Raw genomic sequence first — 15,716 nt, 5'->3', positions numbered from 1 at the left:
GTTTCCTCCCCGAGCACACTCCCATCGGAGAATATGGCATTTCACCCCTTAAGGAGTGTGTAGAGCATTCCTGCCTTTCCAGGGGCTGCTGGTGCAAACATCCCATCAGTGTGGAGAGGTCAGGTTTCCTTTGTAGTCGAGCTATCTGGGCGCGCCAGGTTGCTAGGAAAAATGGAAAAACTGCCCCAAACCCACTTCTCCAGACCCTGGCTGTGTCTGCTTAGCCAGAAGTCAGAGGGGATAATGTTTCTGTGTTATGTTAAGAGGATACATGGTGAGAGTTATAGACAAGCCTTTCTCAGGAACCGGCCAGAAGACTTCAGAGGTTTTAAGGAAGTGTTTTGTCTTCATTTAGAATGCGTTAGAGCTGCCAGGATGATTTTTCAAAGACACATATCTGATCATATAACCCTGGCACTTAGAATCCATCCGTGGCTACCTTTTGCCTTCAAGAAAAAGGTCACACACTTTGTAGCCTGGCAGAGAAGGCCTTTCATGGTCTCTCTCCAGGGCTGTGTTTCCAGCCTATCTGCTGTCTGTCCCCATGGGCACCATGTTCACAGCGCCACCCGTCCTGAGCCCCCCTGACGCTCTCAGGGTCTTACTGCACACACGGCTCTCATAGCTCTTTGTGTCCCCCTGTGCTGGTCCCTTTCCCTGTAGCATCCTTCCTGACAAACTCCTTGGTGACCTTTGAGGTTCAGCTCAATGCCATCTCCTGTAAGAAGCATTTGCTGGACTCTAGTAATCTTCAGTAATCCTCCTCCCCAATCCTGTGTGACTTTCCCCCCCGATATTCCTCCCCCCAGACACACGTCATACGCTGCTAGGATTGTTGATTTCCGTAGGTGCCCCCTCGACTTGATTACAGACTACAAGAAAGCAGGGATCTGGTCACACTTCTCGCTGACTCTCCAGCCCCAGGGTTACCCCAGTGTCCAGGGTACAAACTTGTCAATTGTTTATTAAATGAATGAGTAAATGCATTTTTTTTTCACTGCCTGGAGAAAACTGGAGTTTCAATGTCCAGCTTTTACAATTCTTTTTGATACCTACCTGAATTAAACTTGAAAAACCACTCACCAGTGACATTCAATGAAATATAAGAAAACATAAAAGAATGCGTTCTCCAAAGCTGGGAAGTTTCCATGAACTCTTTAAGCTCATCTTAGACAAAAGATGGACTGAGTTAAAGTATCAGAGTTCTTTACAATGGTTACCATAGCCCTTTAGAAATACACCCCTACTTCCTGCAGTTATCATCGAAAACTATTTACCTAACTAAAATTTCTTGCTGTTTCTGCATTTGCCCTGAGTTCAACTTTAAAAAAATAAAGGAAAGGTTATTTGTTTCCTTCTGCATTTTTCCCCCGAGGAATTCATTTTAACTACCCCTCCTTGACATATCACCCAGTTTTACCATAGCAGAGAATCTAAGCAGACAATTTGACCCTGAGCTCAGACTCCAGACTCGCACCTGATAGACACGGTGCAAACACAAGTCTAGAACTGTGGCTTCTCCTTGGTTTTGCCAAGTCACGTGTCAGTCTTTCCCACAGCATCCTTCCACACCTGCCTTAGCAATTCTTTAGCAACAGGTTATCCAAGGACCTTAATACCTGATACTGTTACAGACTGCATGCCATAGGCTCCTGGGAGACATTAGAAAGAGTTTTGCAAGATAAATGAAGATATGATACAACCTCTTAAGCTTAATGACACATTTTCAAGAGAAACAGAGTAGACATCATGTATCTCCAAATCTGCAGCCGATAGACATCTGTACTCGTCTAAATCCAATGGTCAGCTTCTAAGTTTAACTCCATTTAGGGTTCTGTTAACTCAGCCTCCCTTTTGTATCTCTTCCTCTCCTTAGGTGTTTACGGTTTCCTTGTTAGTTCAACGTGATTCTCAGTTGATCACAGGAAAATAACAAAGGAGAGCACATTCCCATCTATTTTATTTTACCACCCACGGCTTTCCTGAAAATTTTGAGGTAGTTCCTTTGGAAACCAAGATAAGGTGTTGGTACCAGTCCTGGCAGCACAGGGTCCTAGGAAGAGCTTCACACACGCGCAGTGGGGTGGAAATAGCGGTGTCATTGATCGAAAAGATGGAGGGAAGACCAGCAGGGGAGAAGACTGAGAAGAAGCAAACTTTAAGTAAACACGTTATTGGTGCTTCTAAAAGGAGATGTCTGGCTATGCTTCCTGAGGTTGGCTTCCCAGGGAGTGGCTATGAGGCTTTTCATTCCTAGTTGAATTTAGATTTGTTAAATGGTGACGAATATTTGTTAATAGTTAACCACTGAGGAATGAGCTCACAGCCTCACTCTGCCCTTTAGTGGACCCCTGACATCACAGAAACCCAAGGGAGGAGCTGGAGAGGCAGAGCCTGGAGGCAGGAGCGCTCTCCAGGAACCTGCTGCCCCCTTTTCTAGAGAATCAATGCAGCATTCAAAAGCGCGCTCTGTACGTGCCACTATCTTATGCATAAACTGGGCCTCCCATCATTCATTGACCGGTCTAACAAAAATGGACTGAACTTCTACTGGGTCCCAAACACTAAAGCCAACCCTGAGAGACATAAGTGGTGAACAAAACCAGACAGAGTCCCTTTTTCTATGCGCTTTCCAGCTGGACAGCGCAGAAGTTAAACAGAATGGTCACAGCAATAAGGGTGCGATTTCACTCCATCAGAAGGAAACATAAATCTGTGAGTGTGTGGAACAAAGGAAACCGCCTTGGATGGGAGTGACCTGGAGTAGAAATCTGCAGGGTGGAGAAAAGTCAGCTAGGTATAGTGGACAGCCTCAAAGGGCAGAGGGCGGAGAAAGCACTGCAGGCCGTGGGAATCGCATGTGCAAAGGCCCTGTGTGTGTCCTAAGGAAGCACGAAACAAGCAGAGAACTGGAACCTGGGAAAGCAGGATCAGATGGGGCTGGAGAGATAGAGAAGCAAGACCACACAGGACCTGTGGGCCACGGTTAGGATTCGGTCGTGATCCCACAGGCCCTAAGGGCTGTGACCTATATGGGTATTTCTGCACTGTCATCGGTGTCCTCTCCACTGCGTGCTAGGTACATTTTACCAGATGAGGCTCATCCTCCAAGGTCTCTTTCTAGCTCAACTTAACAAATTCCTCGATTCCAAACTAAGACTGGAGAACGAGGGACCAGGGAAAAGCAATGAGTCTATTCAGGCAACCCCAGTGTGAGCACCGATTACATCCTGAAGTTAATCTGTAAGCAGGTCTCTTGGACATTAGGACATATTTTCACACAGAAGCAAGTTACGGATGGTGATGGTTCCCAAGGCTTGTTCATCAAAAGCCAAAGTAATTCATTAAGGGAATGAAGTTCCACCTGCCATGTGAGCCCTGGGTGCAGGAAGTCAGGAAGTGCAAGAACAAGGAGGAAGGTGAGTTTCTTCTCGTATTTCTGCACAGTCAGCCTAGGAGGATGTGCAAATATGTGCGACTGCCTTCAGTGCCTCTTTTTCTGTATCTCTCCCCCGCTGCGTAGTATCCCTGTCCTGGAGTTTCCAAGTATCCCAATGCCTTGTGCGGGCACTCAGCCTCCCCACTGTGGTCATATGGTCACATCACCTAGACTGAGTCTTCCTGCCATGAAGTCACACTCATCATCTCCCACCAATCACAACACCCAGGCTGTCAGTGTAGGTAATCTGAGCCGGACTTTGGGTAGAAAGCCACCTGAAAGAACGAATTCCTTCCAGGAATGAGTAATTGATGCCTCCCTCACCTTCCCGGAAGTGTGGGCATTTTTTAAAGAAGCTTCATTCATGTAAATGAATCTTTAAATGGCAGAATTTCAGGAAGAGAAAGAAGTTTAAAAAGCCTATGGAGAGGTGCGGATATAGCTCAGCGGTAGAGCGCATGCTTACTTAGCAGGCACGAGGTCCTGGGTTCAATTCCCAGTACCTCCATTAAAAATAAATAAATAAACCTAAGTACCTCCCCCTCAAAAGCAAATTAATAAAAAGCTTATGGCTTGTATATTTTCAATCAATGGATGTCACTCTTTCAAAAAAGCCCGTGTCAGTTTTCTAACTGATGGTGACATCCGCTACCCCCAACCCCCAACCCCAAGTCCCTGCCTCTATGTGGGAAGCCACGTGCTTCTGAACATGCCACGGTTTCTCACAGACACTGGGAGGATAGGGCGTGGGTCCCGTGGATGTAAAACATGGAGAACAGGAGTCAGAGATCCAGGTTAGAAGTGTGTGTGTGTGGGTGTGTGTGTGGGTTGTCCATACTTTGGATGTTTATAGTGTAGGGGTTGGCCAGCCTGTTGAAATGCATTTGGAATAACTTCTTTCCCATAAATGACACATTCTATTAAGCTTCCATCATGACCTGACTCTTCATTAATGCAGAAAATGTAACTGGGTGAAAACTATATGGAAAGAAATCCACAAAATAACAGAGGTCCAGAATGAAAACACTTGCTGGATTTTTATGGAATATAAAAAAAAATTGTTAAAATTTGAATGTATAGTGGATGGGATTAAAGGAAGAAATGACTTTCTAAATTCACGGAGAGTAAGAATTGTCAGTCAGGGTCTAACAATATTCATATTTATAGCTCACCTCAGATTCAGTTTATGTAAATGTTTGTACAGGTAGAGGACTGTGGACAGATACAAGGTACACCAAAAAGCAGATACATTTTCCAAGTTTTGTTTTTTCCTTAAATCACTGTACTTTGTTCTTTTGAGATAGGAATACCTTTTTCTAGTAATTCTGTCTGACTTTTGGACTTGACTTCTCCTCAGGGGCACAACAGCAAACTAGTTACCTTCATACAGGGAGCAAACATCAGTGGTGAATAGGAAAGAAGAAAAAATCCCACAGATTTTACTTATTTTTCCATCTATGCAGCATTTTTTTTTTTACACAACTAAACACCATGGAAAATCCCTGCAAAAACAGCATAACTTCTGAATGAAGTCTTAGAAACTTCAGGATGTGAGTGCACTATAAAATATTACTGAAATCTATGTATTTATACTAACAATAAAACAAGATGGAAATCCCCAACCTTTTTTGAAGAAACGAAAAGAGAATACACTTCAGTCGCAGAGGGAACACAGCGTAAACTCATAAACTTTTGTTTTGAATTAACATCTCAGAAAGCATTTTAGGACCTAGTATTTTGCCTATAAATATTTTAGTAATGTATGACAAGTTCACTGCTTGAAATAGTCTTCCCAAAGTATATGAAACAGATACCAACGGTCACAAAGTCCTATAGAACCACGAAAGCAAATGTTCTGCCAGTAAAAAAAAAAAAAAGAAAGAAAAAACAAAAACAAAACAAAAAACAACCGAACGCCACACTTGGGATCTTACAGAGAGGCAGACACACACACACCCCATTTATTTTTCTGATACCTTTGAAAGCTTGCCATAAAATTTACTTTTAAACTTCCATCTACTCTGCATGTGTGCATATATATTACGGACGTACACAAGTGTGAATGTACACACACTTTTACACGGACAGGATAACATTTCTTTATCAAAGAGGTCGCTTCTTCCACAAACTCAATTATATCAGACACACTTGAAAAGCAGGATTTTTTTTTTTTTCAAGTTTCTGACTTGAACATTAGAAGCAGTGGTTCTCCATTTCGGCTACACGAGGAATCACGTGGTTGCTTTTACAAATGCTGAAGCCTTACGCTGTGCTGGAGACCAATTAAACCAGCATTTTGGAGGCTGAGATCCCAGCATTAGTGATTTTTAAAGCTCCAAGATGATTAAACTGTACAGCCAAGTTTGAGAACCACTGGATTCGAATCACAGATGAAGTGTGGTAAAGCTCATAGACCTTCCACCAAGAAATGACCACAAGCCCCTTAATCAGAGAATTGTTATGTTTATTTTAGATGCAGTTTTCAGTTTACTCAGCTGGTTTCCTGCCTTATAGTTTGTAGGCTGAGAACTTTGTAAAAATATAGGACGACCAAGAGACCAAAAAAAAAAAAAAAAGAAGAAGAAGAAAGAACCTAAGACGCATAGCACACCGGGGTCCTTTCACAGAGGGCTGACAAATGCTAAAGAGGGCTGTCCAAAGAAGAAAAGATAGGATGTAGAGCCGTAACTCACGTATCTACTGACTTTCAACGGTCTTTTCTGAAGTCTATTATAATCGGATATGATAGAGTGTATGTGTGGTCTGGAGCCATTTTCATTTAAAATGCCCCTAAATTTTTAAAAGTAGGATTCTGTTCCGCTGGACCACATCACTCTTGAATGACTCCAGATAAACCAGGATAACGTGACTACAGTCTGAAGAACTCTTTCCCTGTGTCTGTCCTCACACTGCCGGTCTGTGTGGTTGGTTGAACAGAGCCTTGGCAATGAGAGCACTATGTGGTGGTTAAACTTGGGGCACCAGCCCATCCTGACTGTCCCTGGCTTCCTGAGAACCTTCTCTCCAGGAACTCATGGGCACTGTCCTCTTCATCCCTTCCTGATGCCCTTTTATTCTGCTCTCAGTCTGTAAGACAAGGTCATGGTCTGCACCAGAAGGGCGCCAGGGTGGCTTAAGGTGGAGCACCGTGGATGAGAGAGGGGGACCTACCTCCCGGGACAGAAGTTGGAGCGAGAGGAAATGCCGTGGGTCAGGGCGGAAAAAAGAGATGGTATTCCATCCGCACGGACGGATTTCTTTGCACGGCAAAGTCAAATGGAACTAGGTTGTGAAATGTAGATTAGGAAGTCTTTGGGGAGAATGAAGAGATAGTAAGTATAGTTGGAAGGAAAATGGGCAAGAAAGACGTTGGAATTAAAAAAATATAATAAAGGCTTGTTAGTTTCTTATTTTCAAGCCATCGAAAAATCCAACAGTTTCTGAAAGAAAGCTTTGAGAATTATGGGCTTGTGTCTGCTGTTACTACACTGAACTTTCTCTCCCTCGATCATCCAAGGCGCCAGCTCTTTTGCAGACGTGTGGTGCCCACATACCAGTCACTCAGTTAATTAGGGACAGGTGCCTGCCGTCTGAAATAAGCACGCTCGGCAAGGTGGTGACTTGACTTGGGTGTGCATTGTATAGAGATAAAACTTTTTAGAGCAGTGCTGCCCCCACTTAAATGTGTTTTCCATAAAACACCAGGGATCTTGCTAAAATGTAGTTTTGGATTCAGTAGGGAAGGAGCCTGAGATTCTGCATTTCCAGTAAGCTCAAAGCATCCAAGGCGCTGCAGAGGCCGTGCTGCGGGTCCAAGGACCACAAGGTTCATCTCAGCAAGGCTCTGGGGCGTCTCCCGCCATGGGCACAAAAAGCCAGCAAGCGTGTTGGGTGCACGCGGATGCCTGGCTATAAAGCAAGATAGGGACAGCCTCCCATCCTGCCACACAATGAAGTGCACCTATGCCTGCTGGGCACGGCTGACGGCGAGGCTGTTTGGGTCCTCATTTGACCCTGCAACCTCACTGACGTCTCTCGGTCTAACTAGAGTTAGCAGAGCAAGCCCGGATGTCTCCCACAGGGCGACTCCTCCTCCTATGCGTGCTCCAGCCCTCCCTCCTCCTTTGTCTCCTCCGCACATGCTGCACCTCACTCCCCGCCTCCACACTAGAGGCGTGTTAAGAGAACAGCTCAGCCCCTGGCATTGGGCTGCCTAGGTTCGTGTACATCCCATCATCTTCCCCACTGGCGGCTGTGTGACCCTGGGCAAGTTATTTAACCTCTCTCAGCCCTTGGGGGAAAAACAATGAGCCTAGTAATAGTACTTACTCATTAGAGTTATTGGACAGATTTAGTAAAATAAGATGCATAAAATGTTTACCACCCCACCTGGCAGCGGTGGCTCAGCTCAGTGAATGCTAGCTCCTGTAAAGGCTTTTGAGGACTTTCTGTCAGCAAGGGGACATGGGTCCTGAAGTCCTCACCCAAAGCAGGCAGACACTCACTGCCACTTCTGTCATGCCTCCTCACCGCCCCCCGCATCCCATTCGCATTCCTAGGAGCCAAACTTTTGCAAAACATATACACCCACCCTCCCAGCACTGCATATTATTTTCCTATTTTTCTTTTCTTCTACTTCCCCAGAAAACCCTGGAGGGATGTGGAACTTTGTAAATGGGCTTCAGAGTGAAAAGGTGAAGCAGGGCTGCCTACACGGTCCTGTCCCATGAAGCTGGTGGCCTATTGCTGGATGGTGATGCGCTGGAAACAGTCTTTATTAACACAAGGTCTTGCTTCCCACACAAAAGCGGTAAATTCACAATAACTTGCCCTCTGCTCCCTAAATAATATTTCCGTGGCAGTTGTTAACAGCAAAGGGCTTTTGCTCTTGATTTACAGATGTGGAGAAAAAGTTCTATCATTTAAGAAAGTATCCTTAAGGTCTAGGAAGAGCCAGACGCACTAAAGAATAGCAGGGCTAATTTTCAATTATAGTCCATCTCTTGTCTAGATAGTAAGAATAAGAGTAATGATAAAAACAAACAATTACTGAGCACTTACTAGATACTCGAAACTGTATTTGGCCTTTATTTTCCATCAACTAATCCTCTCGGAAACCTCAGATGTTAAAGTTATATTATCCTGGTTTAAAAAAGAATCAATTTCTCCATATTTCAAAAACGCTTTACTCAGTATGGTCCTTTCAAGGACTATTTTAGTAGCCAGTAGAAATAACTCGTGTTTACTGACGGACGATTATGGGCCGCACAGGGAACACATGCCATGCGGGTGCTTTTCTGAATGACCTCATGTCATCTTTGCAACTGCCCTGACGCACAGATACGGAGACAGGCTGCTCTGCAGACAAGGAAATGGTGCTCCTTGTGGATTCGAATCCAGATCTGACTCAAGGCTGAACGCCGAACCACTCTAGAGCCAGCCTCTCCATGTAACCCACTCGATCAGATAAGGCGATCGAGGAGCATTTCTTTAACCTCCAGAAAGCTCTCCCAGAGCAGAACAGTGGCCTTTCTCACGTTGTCCACAGCCGGCACAAAGCCTGACCTATAATGCAGGCGTCTCAAGGGTTCCAGGATCGTACTCTTTCCACCAAAGGCACAGAAGCAAGAGACGCCGAGGCAGCAGTCTCCGAGTGCCCCGTGACTGGTCCTTAGTCAAAGCGAATGGGAAAAGGTTACGTACAGAAACCACTCCTGAAGTGGACAAGGAAGAAAGCAAATACCAAGTGCTGATGGATCTGGAGAGAGGACGCAAGAAGGGGGGGTGTCAAAGGAGCCACGCTGCAAAAGAGTGAGGCAACTTCACTGGAGGTGCCTCCAAAAATAAAAGAAAATCATATAGAAAAACTTCATGTAAGGGGTAGAAATTGAAGAGCCAAATATCAAAACGCAGAGGGGAGAACTGAGCCAGCCAGAGAACCACCCACCGAGGCCCCTGCCCTCTCCCGAGGCTTCAGAGCGCTAACCTATGAAATGACCAAAAATCTGGCAATGCCTGGGACAGAAAATATGACAAAGTGCACATTTCCTAGCATCACACGATGGTTTCCAAGTGTCCCTCCGTATCAGGAGCCTGAAGTTGTATTAGTAGGAGAGCTGGGAGGAAGCTGGAGATGTCCATGCATTCTGCTTTCTAAAATCAGGAGTCCACTCCACCAGGCGGCTCAGCCAGAGAGTGGGGGTGGGAAGGAGGTGGAGGGACCGCAAGCTCCCGGGAGAGTTGATTTTCTCTCTCCACGTATGTATCAAAGCCAGGAAAGTCTCCCCTCCAAGGGGGATATGGAAACCCAAACCATGCTGCCCCACAGACACCAGCCTACAGTGGAGGACACCCAAGGGGGAGCCGTGTTCCAGACCTGTGGGGTTTTCAGTGATGGTGTCACCTACACGCTGACCCGAAGTCTACCCGGGCTGAGGAGGGAGTAGCAGAATCCGTGAGTTAGTCTCAGCTACAGAAGGCAGACATCTCCCCTCCCACGGAGAGAGGGGTGATGTCACAGCACCCGACACCCTCTCTCTCCACCAGCTTGTTTCTTCCTCTTCCGGAGTTCCCGCAGCTGCACCTCTACATAACCCTGCCTGGGACCCCCTCGTTTTCCGAGACATTCATCCCACAAGACGGAAGAGTCAGAGTGGCCTTGGTCCCTTGACAATCCACTGGACCTAGATTCACAGGAGCAAGGGCCGACCTTTACCTTAAATCACCCTACCTACCCCAGCGCCCCACCGGATACGTCCTCCAGTGCGGGCACGCCTCTGGATTCCCTGCTCTGCTCTTGGCCCTCTTCTGGGTCTGGTCTTGCCCCCGACCGCACGCTGGCAGGAACCTCTATCCCCCCTCCTCCCCCAGGCCCTGCCGGCCTTCCTTCCCAGGGCGGAACATTGCTCCCAGCTGGAGGGGATCCTCTCCCTCGAAAACAGACCTCAGAAGGCCAGTCCCAGCCCTGCCTGACTTCTGAGTTGGCCTATGGCCTGGAATTCTTTGCTGCTGGCCCCTCCCACCAGACTGGGCATCCTGAAGGGCAGGCCTGAACATGATCCCGCTTTGGATGCTGTATCTTGGACCACCCAGCTGCCTGCTCGGAGGCCCGCTTCTCTACCCAGGTTAGATGCTCCAAGTCCTTGTCTTCTTTTTTGTTTATTTGTTTGGGGTTTTGGGGGGTTTCGTTTGTTTGTTTGTTTTGATGGAGGTAGTGGGGGTAGAACCCAGGACCTCGTGCATGCTAAGCACACGCTCTACCACTGAGCTCTACCTTCCCCTCCAGTCCTTGTCTTCTTAATAATGAGGCTGCTTCAGCCCTGCCCCAGCTCCCCATGCCACCCAGTGTCTCTGTGCTGCTGAGAATCTAACCCAGCTCCTAAGCCGCAGCATGTCCTGCCTGCCTCTCCCTGGACACACCACACTGGGAAACAGCCCCAAATCACATCCATTCAAATCCAGACAGTCTGTGAGAGTGGGATTTCCATATCAGAGACCAAAAGGGGTGTGGGAAACACAGCCTTCCTCTCTGTATCTCATTCACACCCAAGGACTTCTTCCTTCCGGAAACCTCTCTGGACTGGATGAAGACGGAGGAGCAGAAGGACCTTGAGCTCACCTCCTCTCTGAAAAGAACAAAATCACAACTTACTTCTGAACAACCATTGATTTAAAAAAGGCTGGAACCGACCCAAAAAGATCTTCTACATCTAAAGACACAAAGAAGGAATCACGAGACAGTAGGAGGGGGGTACTTGCAATATAATCAAATCCCCCAAACTGGAGAATAATTACATTTCAGAGGTTCACCCGCAGGAATGAGAATTCTGAACCCCACGTCCAGCTCCCCAGCTCGGGGGTCCGCCATCAGGAAGAGGAGCCCCCAGAGCATTTGGCTTTGATGGCCAGCGGGGCTTACTTGCAGGAGGTCCATGGGACTGGGGGAAACAGAGACTTCATTCTTAAAGGGAGCACGCAATACCTCTCTAAAGGGACTCCCCATCAGTCAGGCATCTCTGCAATTTTTGGAGCAGTAAGTTCCCTCCGGTGTAACAGAGACAAGCACCGGCAGAACGGGAGCCGGCACAAGGCACAGTCTGGTCTGAGCAAGAAGGCTGGGAAGGGGGATGGTGGGTCACTGCAGGCCCAAAGCTAGATGCCTCCCCTCTCTGGTCCAAAGATGATGTGCATGTAACCAGGTTAAAAAAAAATATAGAACTTTGAAGAATCAGGATGGGAAGACGATCTCCATCAGAGAAGCCTACAAACTTCCAAGACATGCAATGTGACTTATCTGGGGCCATGTTATCACAAAAGAAAGGATGCAAACTGAGGCTTTGGAAGCTGCTCTGAGGGACCCTGTTAATGGTCTCTCTTCTGTACTTGCTTGTTTTCCTTATTTTTTTAAACGGGAAGGTGGGTGTTGCGAAGTTCTGCCTGGGCTATGTGAATGTGAAATGATTGTTCCAGGTCATCCTAAACTTGGCAGTGAATCAAGGGCAAGTTCCCAGATGGTCACACAGTGATTTCACGACATCGGGCCATTATTTCTCATCTCTCCAAGTTCCCGCACTTCACCAAACAGAGGCACTCATGACCGACCTAGACGTCAGAGCCCAGGACTACTATCTGTGTCACCTTTGTGAAGTGGCTCCATTTGCTGAGACCCCCTTCCTCCATCCACAGTGGTAGTAAGGAACTAGCTAAGTCAAAGCGGGTGTTGTGAGGAACAAGTGGGATTATATATGTGAAAACTCCTGGGAAAATGTGAAATACTGTAAACATGCCCCTTCTTTAGGAGAACTTCTAGGATTCTCCAAGACAGAGGCAGATGCGTTTTCTGTGTGCCAATAATTCTAACTGGTGTTACACCGCATTTCCATGGCCTGTTTATCCACCAGCCATTCCCGCTAGATTCTAAGCTCCCTGAACACAGTAGATATGCAGCTTGGTCACCACTGTGTACCCTTAGGGCCTACCACTAGCAGGCAGCCAGTGTTTGATGAGTGAATGGCAGACTGAAATCATAAAGCTATGTAAATTTATTCAGAGTAATGCAGGGGTGTGGTGGGGGGGCAGCAGAGGAAAGTTGATCTTTACAGTTTTTGTTTCTCTACAGAAAAAATATTTCAGCTTTTTGCCCTGAGTTAGTTCCACTCTCTTTCTCTCTTTTTTTGAGTCAAAATATAGTTGGTTTACAATGCTGTGTTAGTTTCTGCTGTACAGCATAGTGATTCAGATATTACAAACTATTGAATATAGTTCTCTGTGCTATACAGTAGGTCCTTGATGTTAGTTTTACATATAGTAGTTTGTATCTGCTAATTTCAAACTCCCAATTTATCGCCTCCTTTCCCCTTCGGTAACCGTAAGTTTGTTTTCTATGTCTGTGAGTCTGTTTCTGTTCTATAAATAAGTTTATTTGTGTCATTTTTTTAGGTTCCACATATAAGTGATAGCATATGATATTTGTCTTTCTTTGTCTGACTTACTTCACTTAGTATGATCATCTCTAAGTCCATCCATGTTGCTGCAAATGGCTTTATTTCATTCTTTTTTATGGCTGAGTAATATTCCATTGTATATCTATACCACATCTTCTTTATCCAGTCATCTGCTGATAGGCATTTAAATTGCTTCCATGTCTTGGCAATTGTAAATAGTGCTGCTATGAACATTGGGGTGTATGTGTCTTTTTTGAATTAGAGTTTTCTCTGGATATATGCCCAGGAATGGGATTGCTGGATCATATGGTAACTCTTTCATATATATGGAAAATACAGAATTCCTTCTGAGAAAAATTTAGCAAAGAATTTAGTTATACAATCTAGGAGTTTGCTAAATCCTCATTTCTCATGCAAGGAGAACTATTACTTAAGGAAAACCTGACTGGGTGGTGGATTCAACCGACTGAAAGGAGAGGAGAGGCTGGGAGCAGCTTTTTCCTCATATGACTCTTTTTTGTCACAAGTGAACTAATGAAGTACGGTCTTCATTGGTCTAATTAAACCTGTATTTCTGCACAGGCCATCTCACCATCACCCACACATGCTAAAGACAATCGTACCTTCACAGGAAACAATGAGATGGCTAAAGAATCATCCGGAGCCTAAATTCTAGGCGTATTGTCCCCAGATGAAATACAGGCAGATGATCCAGTCATATTTTCAACCTTTCTCTCTCTCTCTCTCTCTCTCTCTCTCTCTCTCTGTGCTTAAATTGGTCTGATTAAGTGATGTATGGGTCACTCAGAGTAGAAGAAGTTAAAATGATCGTTTTACGTTTAATGAAGAACATCAGTATTTTTAGCTGCTCTATTTATTAGAAAGTACATTAGAGAGTGTGTGACCATGGACTGTGTGGTTTACTGTTAGGGGAGTCATAACATGTGCGGCAAAAGCCGGGGATCAAACAGGCAGGGACATTTTGTTCCTGCTCATTTGCAGTGAATGAAAATTAACCTCATAACAAGTGGATAGTCTATGTAACTACTCCACAGAGGGAATGCAAAGAGTAATTATAACTTCTCAGCTTATTCTACGATTATTGATATGATGGTGGAAGAAAAACCAAGATCATTTTCTAAAGATGTAGTTGAAATGGGGAACTCATTTACAAGGAAATAAATATCACGGGAATAACGATATTAGCGGGACTTGAATCCCTCGGTTTTTAAGGCGACTCAGCCGTACGAAAGCGTGACGACACAGTAAGGCACCGACGTTACAGCTGGGAGACAGCAAAGCCCCGTGTTAAACTGGAGGGACAGGATTACAGTAGACAAAATCAAAGTGCCAACTCCTGTCCTGATGGTCAGGAGAGATAAAGAGAGGCTTGGACCCCAGACTCAGCTCCAGTTTATGCCTTCAAGGTCAGACTACAGAAGAGTAAATGCCAGCATTGCTAGAACTGCCAGATGCCTTCAGGTGCTCAGGGAACCAGGTGATCTCTTAGACAAACGAGCCTTATGGAACTTAGGGTTTTAATTCCGTGCATCACATGCTGACGTCTCTGTGCTCTAGGGGCTTCTCTGCCAGGCGACATGGTCCCCAAGTCCACCCCCAACGTTTAAAGCCCACCTGCGTGGAGCATGGCTCCCTCTGATGCCTCTTTATGAAGAGGAGGTCTACCTACCTACCTGCGTGGGAACGGGTGACAACTTGTCCAAAAGTAAAGGTGCAAGTAACAGCCCCCGAAAGGTGCTCAACAACGTAACCAAGACGATGCAACTCTCCGTAGAGCCATGAGACAAACTTCCAGTCTCTTGAATAGGACCAAAGAAAGACTTTTCCAGCTAATTGTTCCAAATGACCAGTAGTCACTGCTGTGTAACCGCACTGCTCCCCAGCTGCGACAAGGGGCGTCTGGCCCTCAGACAGGACGGCCAGATCTACACAGACCACCAAGGCGCTCTCTCTCAGGGACGTCTGCTCTCGGCATCTCCAGGAACAAGCTGATGGCTCAGCTCCGAATCAGCTGGAGACTTGCAGAAAAGAATGGGCTTTTGCATTCCCCTGCTGTCCAGTCTCCTGCTAGACCCTGGCCAGAGAGCAGCGATCTTCTTAGCTTAGTGCCCAGGAGGCAGTCCCGCCAACGCACGACGGAGAAGTTAACCAAATGATAGAGTTATCAACCACGTTTGCACAGTGCTGAACGCGGCAAACAGAGCTGGATAAAGGCTTAAGGCCTCAATACCTTGTAACGACTCATAATAAAAAAGAATATGGAAAGGAATGTACATATGTGTGTGCAAAAATGAATCACCATGCTGTACCCCAGAAATTAACACGACACTATAAATCAATTTTTAAAAAAAAAATAATAATTTTTAAAAAAGAATTAAGGCCTCAGCATTCCCCCCAGAGTCCCCCTTAAGAAAATCACCAAGAAAGTCCGCATCCTGTACTCAAGGGCCAAAGCCACCTGCAGGCCTCTTCTCGGTTCTGACTCTCCTAGCAAACACACGGAGTTGTGTCTGTAGGCGCAGTGACGGTGCAAGAGGACTGGGAGGTTTAAGGCTGCCTGGCAAGCTGGCTCCCTCTTCTGTTCTTGGAGGGCCGCGAGGGTGCTGGGGAAGAGTCTCCAGCTTGCCTGGGCTGCAGTGGCCCCTGCAGCCCCCTCCCCTTGGCCTTGCTCCATCTCGCTCTCTCTCTCACACACACACACACACACACACACACACACAAAAGGTCTGCACGTCTTGTGAGGGTAGATCCAGAGCTGCAACTGGCTGTCAAGGAAGTTTTGAAAGCCAGAATTTGGTAACCCCCAACCACGC

The 15,716-nt window shown here is 46.2% G+C and overlaps 1 protein-coding gene and 1 long non-coding RNA gene across 5 annotated transcripts in view; one reads left to right on the top strand and one right to left on the bottom strand.

Moving 5' to 3' along the window:
• Positions 1 to 15,716, bottom strand: part of MEIS1 (Meis homeobox 1) — a 131,564-nt gene that overhangs the window by 63,526 nt on the left and 52,322 nt on the right. The gene's annotated exons all lie outside the window — the stretch shown is intronic.
• Positions 417 to 11,538, top strand: LOC116669012. Its single transcript, XR_004326382.1, has 3 exons — positions 417 to 1,315; positions 10,078 to 10,085; positions 11,529 to 11,538. It is a non-coding gene; the product is annotated as an uncharacterized LOC116669012 (long non-coding RNA).

Source organism: Camelus ferus, chromosome 15 (genome assembly GCF_009834535.1).
Source record: "Camelus ferus isolate YT-003-E chromosome 15, BCGSAC_Cfer_1.0, whole genome shotgun sequence".
NCBI classification, from domain to species: Eukaryota; Metazoa; Chordata; class Mammalia; order Artiodactyla; family Camelidae; genus Camelus; species Camelus ferus.
The sequence above is the reverse complement of the archived record's forward strand: the minus strand, read 5'-3'. Positions and strand labels throughout refer to the sequence as shown.